The sequence below is a fragment of the Phoenix dactylifera genome, unplaced genomic scaffold (assembly GCF_009389715.1).
Source record: "Phoenix dactylifera cultivar Barhee BC4 unplaced genomic scaffold, palm_55x_up_171113_PBpolish2nd_filt_p 000624F, whole genome shotgun sequence".
In the NCBI taxonomy this organism is placed as follows: Eukaryota; Viridiplantae; Streptophyta; class Magnoliopsida; order Arecales; family Arecaceae; genus Phoenix; species Phoenix dactylifera.
In genome coordinates this window covers 72,648-85,151 of record NW_024068018.1, presented here as the reverse complement: position 1 = coordinate 85,151, position 12,504 = coordinate 72,648, and the positions used below count along the sequence as shown (strand labels likewise).

General features: G+C 38.9%; 1 non-coding gene across 1 annotated transcript; it reads right to left on the bottom strand.

Annotated features, from left to right (window-relative positions):
* Positions 1-1,840: 1,840 nt before the first annotated feature.
* On the bottom strand, positions 1,841-1,948 carry LOC113461274. Its single transcript, XR_003383432.1, has one exon. It is a non-coding gene; the product is annotated as a small nucleolar RNA R71 (small nucleolar RNA).
* Between the last annotated feature and the right edge of the window lie 10,556 nt (positions 1,949-12,504).

The following is a 12,504-nucleotide window of genomic DNA, read 5'->3' as shown; positions in this document are numbered from 1 at the left end:
GAAACTTGGTGGGGATGAAGTAGACATGTTGAGGTTTCATATGCATCAAGAATCAGGTCAATTGGAGCTCCAGAGAGAAAGTTATGAGGTTGCAAAGTCAGGTTTCCCTAAACCGCCAGCTTGGGCCATGACAGATCAGACCTTTGTGTAGTATTTTGATGATTTCGGAAGCTACAGAAGTCCAATTGAGATGATTCAAATTTTGTTGGAAACTAGACTTCTATAGCTTTTCAATAACTATAAGAACGCAAAATTCGAAGATCATATGCGATCTGGAGAGCCTCCCGAACTTCATGCTGATGTTGGTGCTTGAGGGTAAAGTCGGAAAAACGCATGCAAACGTGTCTAGGTTGTGTTTCCTAGGATTTTTAGCCCTAAAACCATATATATACTTGGAGGAGCACGCCGTCCTGAAGCAAGAAAGGCTGCATTACAAAGAAATTATTAAGAGGAGCCAAAAATTCATGGAGAGCTAATTCTTTGGTGAAGCTAGGGATGAACTCGCTTGGATGATGGTAGTTTTATTTATATTTGATCTATGTAATAGATTCTCATGTTGATACAATTCTTGTTTATCATTTCTCATCAATAGATCTTTCTTGTGTTGGGATAATCTTGAACCTATTCTTTTCATAGATTCAGCAATGTCTTTTTCTATAGAATTGTTGAGGTACTTGATTATATCTAGATTTGATTGTTTATCCAGTTAGTGTGATTTTTTGCTGAAATATTGCCATTGGGTATATTTTTGTCTTTGAATCTGAGTCTAAAAGGATAACAATCCTTGGTTTTAAAAGAGAAGAATGATTTTCTAGAATTACCACTATAAAATTTTGATTGTAATGCTATATCTTCTGATTAGAGAATCTGGTGCTATGATCTCTAATTGAGTTATCCAATGGATCAAATATGAATGGAATTATTTGATTCAAGTGAGGAATTTTCGATGCTTTGCTGCCATTAATTCTGGTCACATCTTTTCACTACTACAATCTAATTGTCAATTTACTTTTAAACATTCACATCATATTTTACTGCTTTGATATTTTCTTTTAGTTTTGTAGTTCCTTTTAGTGTTCCTACCTTCTCCCTGTGGAATCGACACCCCAATATATATTGCGATAGCCACGTTATTCTTTGGCGTAATCAAATTTTGGCGCCGTTGCCGGGGAGAACGGTATAAGAAGCGCTTCAAGGAATAGGTTTGCTGAATTAATTCGTCAAAGCGGTAACCTCGTTCCTTCTTTTTTTCCTCTTGCTTTTTGTCTTCAGTTTATTCATTTATAGCTTGATTTGATTGTGCCCAAAAAAAAACAAAAAAAAATAAAAATAATTACATATATTTTGTGTTGCATGCGTAGGCATAGAGACGAGTTAGGTAGATTTGCAAGAAAACCGAAATTAGAACCTGACACTTTTTCTGTGAATTTGCCCGATACGCCATCTCATTCTAACACCATGAGCAATCACGAAGATCAGCCCATTAGGACTCTCCAGGAGTATCTCCATCCTACTCGCATAGCCACACCATCATGCATTATGTTTCCACCCAATGTCCCACAACAGGATTTTAAACCAGGAATGATACAGTTACTTCCTACCTTTCATGGTTTAGAGAATGAAAATCCTTACGTGCACATTAGAGAGTTTGAGGAGGTAGTAGCGACTTTTCATGTGCAAACCCGGTACAATAGATTGCAGTTAGACTTAAGCTTTTTCCATTTTCTCTAAAAGATAGAGCGAAAAGTTGGTTTGTATTCACTGAGACCACGGTCAATAGGATCTTAGGATGAGATGACACAGATTTTCTTTAACAAATACTTCCCCCACCATAAGACAATGGTTTGAAGAGACAGATTTCAACCTTTGCACAAAAGGATAGTGAGACTTTGTATCAGGTGTGGGAGAGTTTTAAAGATTTGTTAAACTTGTGTCCTCATCACGGCTATGAGAGTTGGCGTTTAGTTAGTTACTTTTATGAGGGACTTATACCTAAGAGAGCGCCAATTTTTTAGAGATGATGTGTAATGGTGAGTTCTTGCAGAAAAGATCCGGATGAGGCCAATAGACGTACCTGAATGACCTAGCTGAGAAAGCTCATACTTGGACAGAATCTAGTGCGACCTGATAGTACTAGTAGGTCACGACCTACAGCTACTCCTTCTAGTGGAGGAATTTACCATCTTAGAGAGGAGGATAATCTCAAGGCCCGGATAGAAATTCTGACTAGGAAGTTAGAGGCCTTAAAAAACAAGGATACAAAGGTTTACACATACTATTTCTCGTGTTGAGTCCCATGGACCCTGTTTTGTATGTGGTGGAGTGGATCACCTAGCTCAGGATTGTTCCACATTTGCTGAAATGAGGGGTGTGTATGAGGAACATTGTAATGCCCTAGGTATAGTACAAGAAGCCTTTTACACCCTTTTCAGATACCTATAATTCTGGTTGGAGGAACCATCCTAACTTTAGTTGGAAATCTGACTCGCAACATCCTACACAACCACAGCTGCCTAGAGGCTTATTCTACACCTCCATACCATGCCCCATCTTCTAGGAATCCTTTAGAGGACACATTACATGCTTTTATTGAGGCTCAGAATAAGACAAACCAGAAGTTTGAATCAATGATTACTCAGGTGGTTGAGGAAAATAAAGAGATTAGGAGTCAAGTGTCTAAGTTGATTAGTACTTTAACCGTAAATGAGCGAGGAAAATTCTCATCCTAAGCTCAACCCAATCCCCAAGGTCAGCATATGGCACAAACTTCTAACCCTTATAGGCAAGATCTTAAGGAGGTTAATTCCATAACTACTCGAAGTGGTAAGGTTATAGAAGGGGTTCCCAAGCCTAAGGACACACAAGAGAAGTTGAGTAGTGATGTAGTTGATGTTCCAAGAGAGGAAGAGATAGTGAAGAGTCCAGTTAGAGTGCCATTTTCTCAAGCTTTCAAGTCTACCTCAAGAGTTATGGACCATAGTGGCGAGATCCTAGAGAACCTAAGGCAAATGAAAATTAATCTTCCTTTGTTACATGTGATAAAACAGGTTCCAACTTATGCAAAGGTCCTTAAAGATTTTGTGTACTGTAAAAAGAAAACACCATATTAAGAAACAGCTTTTCTGACGGAACAAGTAAGTGCTTTGATTGAATAGAGAATCCCACCAAAATATAAGGGACCCAGGATGCCCCACAATTTCTTGTATTATTGGGAATCATGAGTTTGCACAGGCCTTACTTGATTTGGGAGCTAGTGGTCAATCTCATGCCTTATTCTGTTTACTTGCAATTGGGATTAGGAGAGATCAAACCCACCTCTGTGGTCCTACAGTTAGCTGATCGGTCAGTAAAGATACCAAGAGGGATAGTTGAGGATGTGTTAATTCAAGTTGATAAATTTTACTATCCTGTTGATTTCTTGATTCTAGATACACACTCTGTTGTTATTTCTGAATCAAAAATCCTAATTATTTTAGGTAGACCTTTTCTTGCCACAGCTAATGCTCTTATTAATTGCAGGAATGGATTGATGAAGTTGTCCTTTGGGCATATGACCCTTGAGGTCAATATCTTCCACATAAGCAAACAACCACAGGAGGACGATGAATGTCACCAAACTTACCTGATAAACACACTTATGCAGAGGAAGCCATCACAAAACATGACCCCGATCCTCTTGAAATATTTTTTTATTAATTCTGGGTTTGATAGCACATTTGACTCTAATGATGTTACTAATATTTGTGCTGTTTTTGATTCATCTCAGGATTATGGGACGAGGACATGGCAACCAAGATTTGAGGAGCTGCCCTTGATGCGAGAACAACCGAAGCCATCTACCATTGAAGCCCCAAAAGTCGAGTTAAAGCCACTGCCTAAGGGTTTAAAACATGCATTTCTTGGTCCAGGTGATACCTTTCCTGTAATAATTTCTTCTGACTTAAGTGCATCACAAGGTAAAAAATTACTCACAACTTTGAATGAGTGTTCGTCCGATTCCTGTTTACTTAAAAATATGCTAAACAGATCGTTATTAGAACCGACAAACAAAGTTTAATTTAATTCTACTCCTACCTTTTCTACTCGAAGAATAGTGGTTGTAAGAGGTCGATCCACAGGAAGGCAATTTGAGTTGCTTAAAAATAAAAACATTCACTCGGATTAAAAATTGATTTTTCATTAATAGAAGAAAAACATTACGTCGGGGATGTTGAATATTTTCTAATTGAAAATAAACAAAAGGAAGAAAGAAAACTTTGCAATTGAAATTGGATGCAGAGTAGGGGTCGATTTCTAAAGACAGAATATAAATTAAAATCACCAGTCAAATAGCAACGATTAATTTCAGAGTTATTTTAAAAACTAAGGATTTCAGAATAAATTGCAGAGATTAAACTAAACCTAGAGCATGGATTGCATAAAAGAAAATTAATATATTGTATATAAAGCAAACATTAAAAAGATTGCATAAAAAAAAAGGAAATTAAACTAAACCTAGAACACGGATTTCATAAAAGAAAATTGATGGATTTCATAAAAAGAAAATTGATTACAAGAACATAAAACAAATGAAATAAAAGGAACAAGTAATTTTTCTCGGTGGAGCACTAAAAAAATAAAATATATGCTTTTTTTTTCTTTCTTTCTTCTCCAAAAGAAACAGAGCTCCCCTGTTCTTTCTTTCCTCTCTTCTCTCCCAAACAGACGGCCTCTTCCCCTCTGTTCTTTGGAACCAGCCAACCACCCCACCAAGCGCGCCTTCCTCCCCTGTTTCTTTGCCTCCACCGAGCCCTCCTTCCCTACTCTTCCTCCTTCTCCTCTTATAGCCGCGGGGTTGCTTCAAATTTGGGGAGGAATCACGGGTCATCCAGGATGCTGGGAAGGAGGAGGAAATGGTGGGAAGATTGCTCCGGACGACTTCCCTCTTTAGCCACGGACGTGAGATCGCCGGACGCCTGATGCGGAAGCTGCTGGCATGGTGGCTGGCACGGATGGCTGGGATCTGCCTTGCTGGGAGGCTGCTGGGTTTCCGGATCGTGGAGGAGGAAGATGGTAGACGGGCGCGGGATCCGTGGAGGGGCGCCGTGGGAGCTGAAGCGGAAGGTGGGGACGCGGGCTTCCTTCTTCGGGTGCTGCTGGGATCACGGAAGAGGGAAGTCATCCGGGATCTTTGCTGGGAGGAGCCGTGGATCACGGGGTCGCTGGGCGGTTGCAGAGGAGGGGGTCGGTGATTCGTGGGTTTCTTTCTTTGGATCGATGGAAGGATGGGAGCGTGGAGATGGGCTGACGGCTGGCAGCGATTGTGAGATCACGGGATCATTGCTCTTCCCTTTGACGCGGAAGAGACGGATGCAGACTTCCTTCTTCGGGCTATCTTGGGATCATGGCTTGAGATGCTTTGATCACGGAGATGAAGGAACAGGAGGTGTAGGATGCTGCGTCGGATGGAAGAGCTGGATCACGGGCCGTGAATCTGGGACCTCAACGGTCGGCTGGATCGGGCATGGTGGGTGAGATGCTCGCTTGCTTATTTTGGAAGAGGGGCTGAAGCCGGAGGAGCCGATCTGGGTCATTGGATGCGGATACGGAGATGCTCGCAATGTTGTGATGTATCGCGGGATGAAGTCAGGATGTGCAGGGCTCTGGAAGATGCTAGCTTGACTTGAGCTTGGGCTGCCGGGCATTGGGCTCAAACCTAATGTTAATTGGTTTCTTGGATTATTGCACTCAAACACAAATACCATGTTAATTAGTTAATTTTATTATTAATGACTACCTATAATACTAATTAAGATAGTATGACGATTGCACTTTTGTGCTCTCATCAATGAGCATCTGCACTTGGTTGGACCATGGCCGACATTAAAGGCATTAGCCCTTTAATTTGTTCTCATAGGATTCACTTGGAGGAGGGAGCTAACCCTCGTAGAGACCCCCAACGCAGGCTAAACTCTACCATGAAAGAAGTTGTGAAAAATGAAGTCTTAAAACTATTAGATGCGGGTATTATTTACCCGACTGCCAATAGCAACTGCGTTAGTCCTACGCAGGTAGTTCCTAAAAAGTCAGGTGACACAGTAGTGAAGAATGATGTAGGAGAATTAGTCCCTACCAAAGCAGTAACCGGGTGGCGCATGTGCATTGATTATAGGAAGTTAAATGCTGCCACTCGCAAAGATCATTTTCCCCTTCCATTCATCGACCAAATCTTAGAGCGTGTAGCTGGTCATTCCCTTTTATTGTTTTTTAGATGGTTATTCTGGTTATTATCAAATTGAATTGCTTTAGAGGACCAAGATAAGACCACTTTTACATGTCCCTTTGGAACTTATGCATTTCGTCGTATGCCATTTGGTTTGTGTAATGCTCCAGCTACCTTTCAAAGATGCATGATGAGTATTTTTAGTGATATGGTTGAGAATTGCATGGAGGTGTTTATGGATGATTTGACTGTTTTTGGTGACTCCTTTGATGTATGTTTGTTTAATTTAAAAAGGGTTCTAGCTCGTTGCAAAGAAAAAGGCCTTGTATTGAATTGGGAGAAATGCCATTTTATGGTGCCTTCGGGTATTGTTGTGGGCCATATTGTTTCCTCTAGGGAAATAGAGGTTGATCAATCCAAAATTGAGTTGATTTCTAAGTTGCCCACACCTAAGACTGTGAAGAATGTTAGATCATTTCTTGGTCATGCTGGTTTCTATAGGAGGTTTATCTAGAATTTTTTTGCCATATCTAGACCATTGTGTAACCTTCTAGTTAAGGATACCCCATTTGAGTGGACACAAGAGTGCCAAGTGGCATTCCAAACGCTCATTGGAAAGCTCACTTCAGCTTCCATAATGCAGCCACCGATTGGAGTTTACCTTTTGAAATTATGTGTGATGCAAGTGACTACGTAGTATGGGCTGTCTTAGGTCAACGGAGAGAGGGAAAGCCTTTTGTCATTTATTATGCTAGTAGGACTTTAAATAGTGCTCAAATGAATTATTCTACTACTGAAAAAGAACTACTAGCCGTAGTATTTGCATTAGATAAATTCCGTGCTTATTTGATTGGCTCGCCTATTACAATTTTTACAGATCATGCAGCCCTTAAGTACCTTCTCGCAAAGAAGGATGCTAAGGCGCGATTAATTAGATGGATCTTACTTTTGCAGGAATTTAATCTAACCATCAAGGACAAGAAGGGTTTAGACAATGGGGTGGCTGATCACCTCTCAAGGTTAATATTTGAGGATACTACAGATACACCACCGATCCATGATGATTTTCCAGATGAACAATTATTTTCTATCACCTCCATGCCGTGGTTTGCACATATTGTCAATTATTTGGTAACAGGTGAGATGCCATCAGACTGGAATGCACAGGATAAGCAGAAGTTCTTAACAGAGGTACGTTCTTTTTATTGGGATGATCCACATCTTTTTAAGTACTGTCCTGACCAAATTATGAGGAGATGTGTCCCAGATGATGAGATAGCAAGTGTCTTAGAATTCTGTCATTCCCAAGCTTGTGGAGGCCATTTCTCTATGAAGAAAACCACTGCAAAAATTTTGCAGTGTGGATTTTATTGGCCATCATTGTTTCGAGACACAAATGTTTACTCTCGTTCTTGTGCGAGATGTCAAAAATTAGGAGCTTTGTCCCATCGTAATATGATACCTTTGAATCCAATTTTAGTGATAGAAATTTTTGATTGCTGGAGTATAGATTTTATGGGACCCTTTCCTCCTTCTTTTGGTTATCTATATATTATTGTTGCAGTAGATTATGTGTCCAAATGGGTAGAGGCTGCAGCTTGTAGGAACAATGACAATAAGACAGTAATTAAATTTCTAAAGAAAAATATGTTGTCTCGTTTTGGTACACCACGTGTTATCATTAGTGACCGGGGTACACATTTTTGTAACCGTTTCTTTGAAGCATTGATGAGGAAGTATGGGGTGGTGCATAAGATTTCTATAGCTTACCATCCTCAAACAAGTGGGCAGGTAGAGCTTGCAAATAGAGAGATTAAGCGTATTTTAGAGAAATGGTTAACCCCGACTGGAAAGGATTGGTCATTGCGATTAACTGATGCGCTTTGGGCATACCGTACAGCTTTCAAGACCCCCCAAGGCATGTCACCTTATAGGCTTGTTTTTGGTAAACCTTGCCACCTACCGGGAGAGCTAGAACATAGAGCCTATTGGGCTATTAAGAACTTTAACTTTGATTTACCTGAAGCCGGTGAGCTTAGGAAGTTCCAGATGACCGAGTTAGAAGAGTTGCGAAATGAAGCTTATGAAAATTCTAGAATTTACAAGGCTAAGATAAAGGCATTTCATGATAGAAATATCCTTAGAAAAAACATTTGCACCTAATCAACGAGTATACTTATATGATTCTAGGCTTCATAAACACCCTGGTAAATCACGATCTAGGTGGACTGGTCCTTTTGTGGTAAAGCATACATTTGAGAATGGAGCGGTAGAGATAGAAGATCCTAGAGATGGTCGGGTGTTTAAGGTAAATGGCTGGAGCCTCAAGCCGGTCCTTGAGAAAGAGGCTCCAGTAGAGGAAGATATTCTTCTCATGGACCCCATCTACGAACAGTGATGCTATGCCCATGCAGGTACATTTCTCTTTTTTCTTGTTTCTTTTTGTTTTTCTTTATTTTGTCTTTGTTTCAGTTTTTGCTTTTGCTTGTTTTGTTTTATTTTGTTTGGTTTTCTTAGTTTAATTTCCAGGTTTGCCAGCTTCCTGTTTTTACCATGGATTTGTGCTCCGCTAATCAGGTGACCTCTATCCTATTTTGTTTTCTATACTTTTATTTCCATACATTGAGGACAATGTCATGTTTTAGTTGGGGGAGGGCAACCCATATGTATGTGTTTTTGCATGAATTTACTTATAAAAAATAAATGATTACAAAGTATTTTTGCTGGAGTCAATTTTTCTATCTTAGTCACACTATTAAGACATCCTTTGAATTCTTGTTTTTTATGCACGCATCTAAGCCTTGTGGTTTGATGGATGTTCAATGCATACAATTAAAGAACTCTCAAACTTAAGTATTTACGCATTGGTGAGTATTAGAGAGAGAGAGTTCATCATGTTCAAAGACTTGTGGCATGCGTTCATTGATTTTTTTAAATTGGTTGCTCTATTGGGAATTTTTATTACACAGTTTGTGGTATGTTGGTTGATTATACTTAGGAGATGATGAAGGTCAATTTAGGATGAACGTTTGAGCCTTGCAAGCTAACCCATGTTTTATCCATTAGAAGCCATTTTGAGCCGAAAAAAAAGAACCCATTCCTTTGTAAACCCATATGTCCTTACCCCCCTCCACATTGGAGTTGAGCCTAAATTATTATATCTTTCCTACCTTTTACTTTCAAGTACATGCTAGGGATGATAAATGTTTGTCCACAAATAATGAAGACAAGAAAGGGGATGTACTGTGGTGGTTTCTCATTGGTGCTGGCAGGTTTGCTGAAATGGACTCCATGATTGCAACCAAAGGTTGTGTTAAAAAAAAAAAAAAAAAAAAAAAGAAAGAAACAAAGAAACAAATCAACTTCACCAGCAGCTTCAGCTTTCTATTACCACAGGCCTTGAAAATGTCTCAGGCTCTAATCTCCATTCTGAAAATGATTCTATTGGTTCCTAAACCGCTTGTCACAAGTTCAAAATGCTAGTATGAAATTGTTGATGAGATAACCAAGTACCATGGTTGTATAACCCACATGTTTAGCCTAATACAACCAAATGGTATGACTAGCGTGAAAAAAAAAGAGAAAAGAAAAAAAAAAGAGAGGTACAAGCGGTTTGAGGAAGTTGTGCTTGATGTTATATCTTGTGAAGACCTCTAGTATGTACTGAAAAATTCTTTTGAATTCTCTTATCCATCCTTTTATTATTTTTATTTTACTTAACTTTAGCCTCATTACAACCTTTTATTATTGACCTTTTTGATCCTAAGTGGGTTTGTGGTAAGAATGGTTGAGTTCCCAATGGTTGGTGATCCTATCATAAGATCAATGCTTGTTTGTTGCTTGTTCATGAACACTTGCCTTCTCATATATTTGTGTGAACACTTTCTCAACTCCATAGAGAGACCCCTTACGCCAGTCTACTATTGAATATTATACCTGTGAGATATGGAGTTGAAGCTTTTGTTTGAAATGTTCTCGACGTTGTATGTGTCAGGGTTGGTGGTAAGATGGTTACGGCTTAGAGTACACACACACACGAATTCTAGGAGTTGCTCTTGATGGACTGATTTTGATAGTATTGTTGATCTCTTGCGAGTACTTTGTTTGTAATACTTGAATATTATTGCTTAGCTCATGCAAAAGCTGTCTACACTGGGTTGGATATAGTCCGTTCTTTTTTTCCGCTTAAATTGCTAGGGACTAGCAATAAGCTGGTTGGGAGGTGTGATAGGTGCATGAAAATGTACCTTTTAATGCTACCATTTTAGGCTAAATTGTTAAGACTTAAGCATGATTTGGATATTTTTATGATATTTTTTTAATATGAGCTTTACTTCACAAAGTGTCCAAGTCTTAATTGATTTTGGTGATTTTATTGTAGGAATGGAGTTAAGAAAATTGAATATCTCATTGCAGTCTGAATAAAATGAAACTTGGTTGGGATGAAGTAGACATGTTGAGGTTTTATATGCATCAAGAAGCAGGTCAATTGGAGCTCCAGAGAGAAAGTTATGAGGTTGCAAAGTTAAGTTTCCCTAAACTGCCAGCTTGGGCATTGACAAATCAGACCTTTATATAGTATTTCGATGATTTGGGGAGCTACAGAAGTCCAATTGAGATGATTCAAATTTTGTTGGAAACTAGACTTCTAGAGCTTTCTAATGACTATAAGAATGCAAAATTTGAAAATCCGATGCGATCTGGAGATCCTCCCGAACTTCATGCTGACGTTGGTGCTTGAGGGTAAAGTCGGAAAAAATGCATGCAAACATGTCTAAGTCGTGTTTCCTAGGATTTTTAGCCCCAAAACTATATATATACTTGAAGGAGCACGCCTTTCTGAAGCAAGAAAGACTGCATTACAAACAAATCATCAAGAGGAGCCAAAAATCCATGGAGAGCTAATTCTTTGGTGAAGCTAGGGATGAACTCGCTTGGATGATGGTAGTTTCATTTATATTTGATCTATGTAATAGATTCTCATGTTGATACAATTCTTGTTTATCATTTCTCATCAATAGATCTTTCTTGTGTTGGGATAATCTTGAATCTATTCTTTTCATAGATTCAGCAATGTCTTTTTCTATAGAATTGTTGAGGTGCTTGATTATATCTAAATTTGATTGTTTATCCAGTTAGTGTGATTTTTTGCTGAAATATTGCCATTGGGTATATTTTTGTCTTTGAATCTGAGTCTAAAAGGATAACAATCTTTGGTTTTAAAAGAGGAGAATGATTTTCTAGAATTACAACTAAATATTTTGATTGTAATGCTATATCTTCCGATTAGAGAATTTGGTGCTATGATCTCTAATTGAGTTATCCAATGGATCAAATATGAATGGAATTACTTGATTCAAGTGAAGAATTCCCGATGCTTTGCTGCCATTAATTTTGGTCACATCTTTTCACTACTACAATCTAATTGTTAATTTACTTTTAAACATTCACATCATATTTTACTGCTTTGATATTTTCTTTTAGTTTTGTAGTTCCTTTTAGTGTTCGTACTTTCTCCCTGTGGAATCGACACCCCAATATATATTGCGATAGCCGCGTTATTCTTTGGGCGTAATCAGTTGCATATTCTTATTCCAACTTATGATAGTCATGAGAGGTCTTTGCAACGAGCTAGCACTCCGGTAAGACCCATTCTCAGATGATTGAATCCTCGTGCGGATACCTGTAGAGGCCGGATAATTGTGCGGCTCAAACAAAAACCTAGAATAGATCATCAGGCTGCGGTGTTCAACACCTGCAGAATTTTTGAAGATGAGATCTTCAAATCTAATAACTTCTGATTTTATTTCAGTTTTATAAATCTTAATCAACCCTCCTCAGATCCTAATCTTTCCTTCCTAATGAGTTCAAAGATCTTCTGGATTTGGATCTAAAATTTTTTTTGAATTCTATGATCCGAGGCACGTTCATACGATGAACGACGTTCTGTTCGAATTCCGTTGCGAACGTCGCATCGAACGGGGCGTAACTCAGCAGAAATGTCGATTCGGTTAGGGTTAAAAGATGATTTTCCGACCTCGAGTCGACTCCTAGAAATTCGTGAGTCGACTCGCGAGTCGAGTCACAGAATCATCCGAGTCGACTCGAGCTCTGGCACAAACCAAAGTCTCGGTCAGAACCGTGCCAAAAGAGAGAGAGAAAGTAATCTTTAGAGCTTAAGGGATGATTTGATGATCATAGGAGTGGGATACTATATAAAATATGTATTAGTGATCAAAATCAATGTATGAGAGAAAAGAATCAAAGAAATGGATCAATCACTCCTAAGCCTCTTCTAAGAA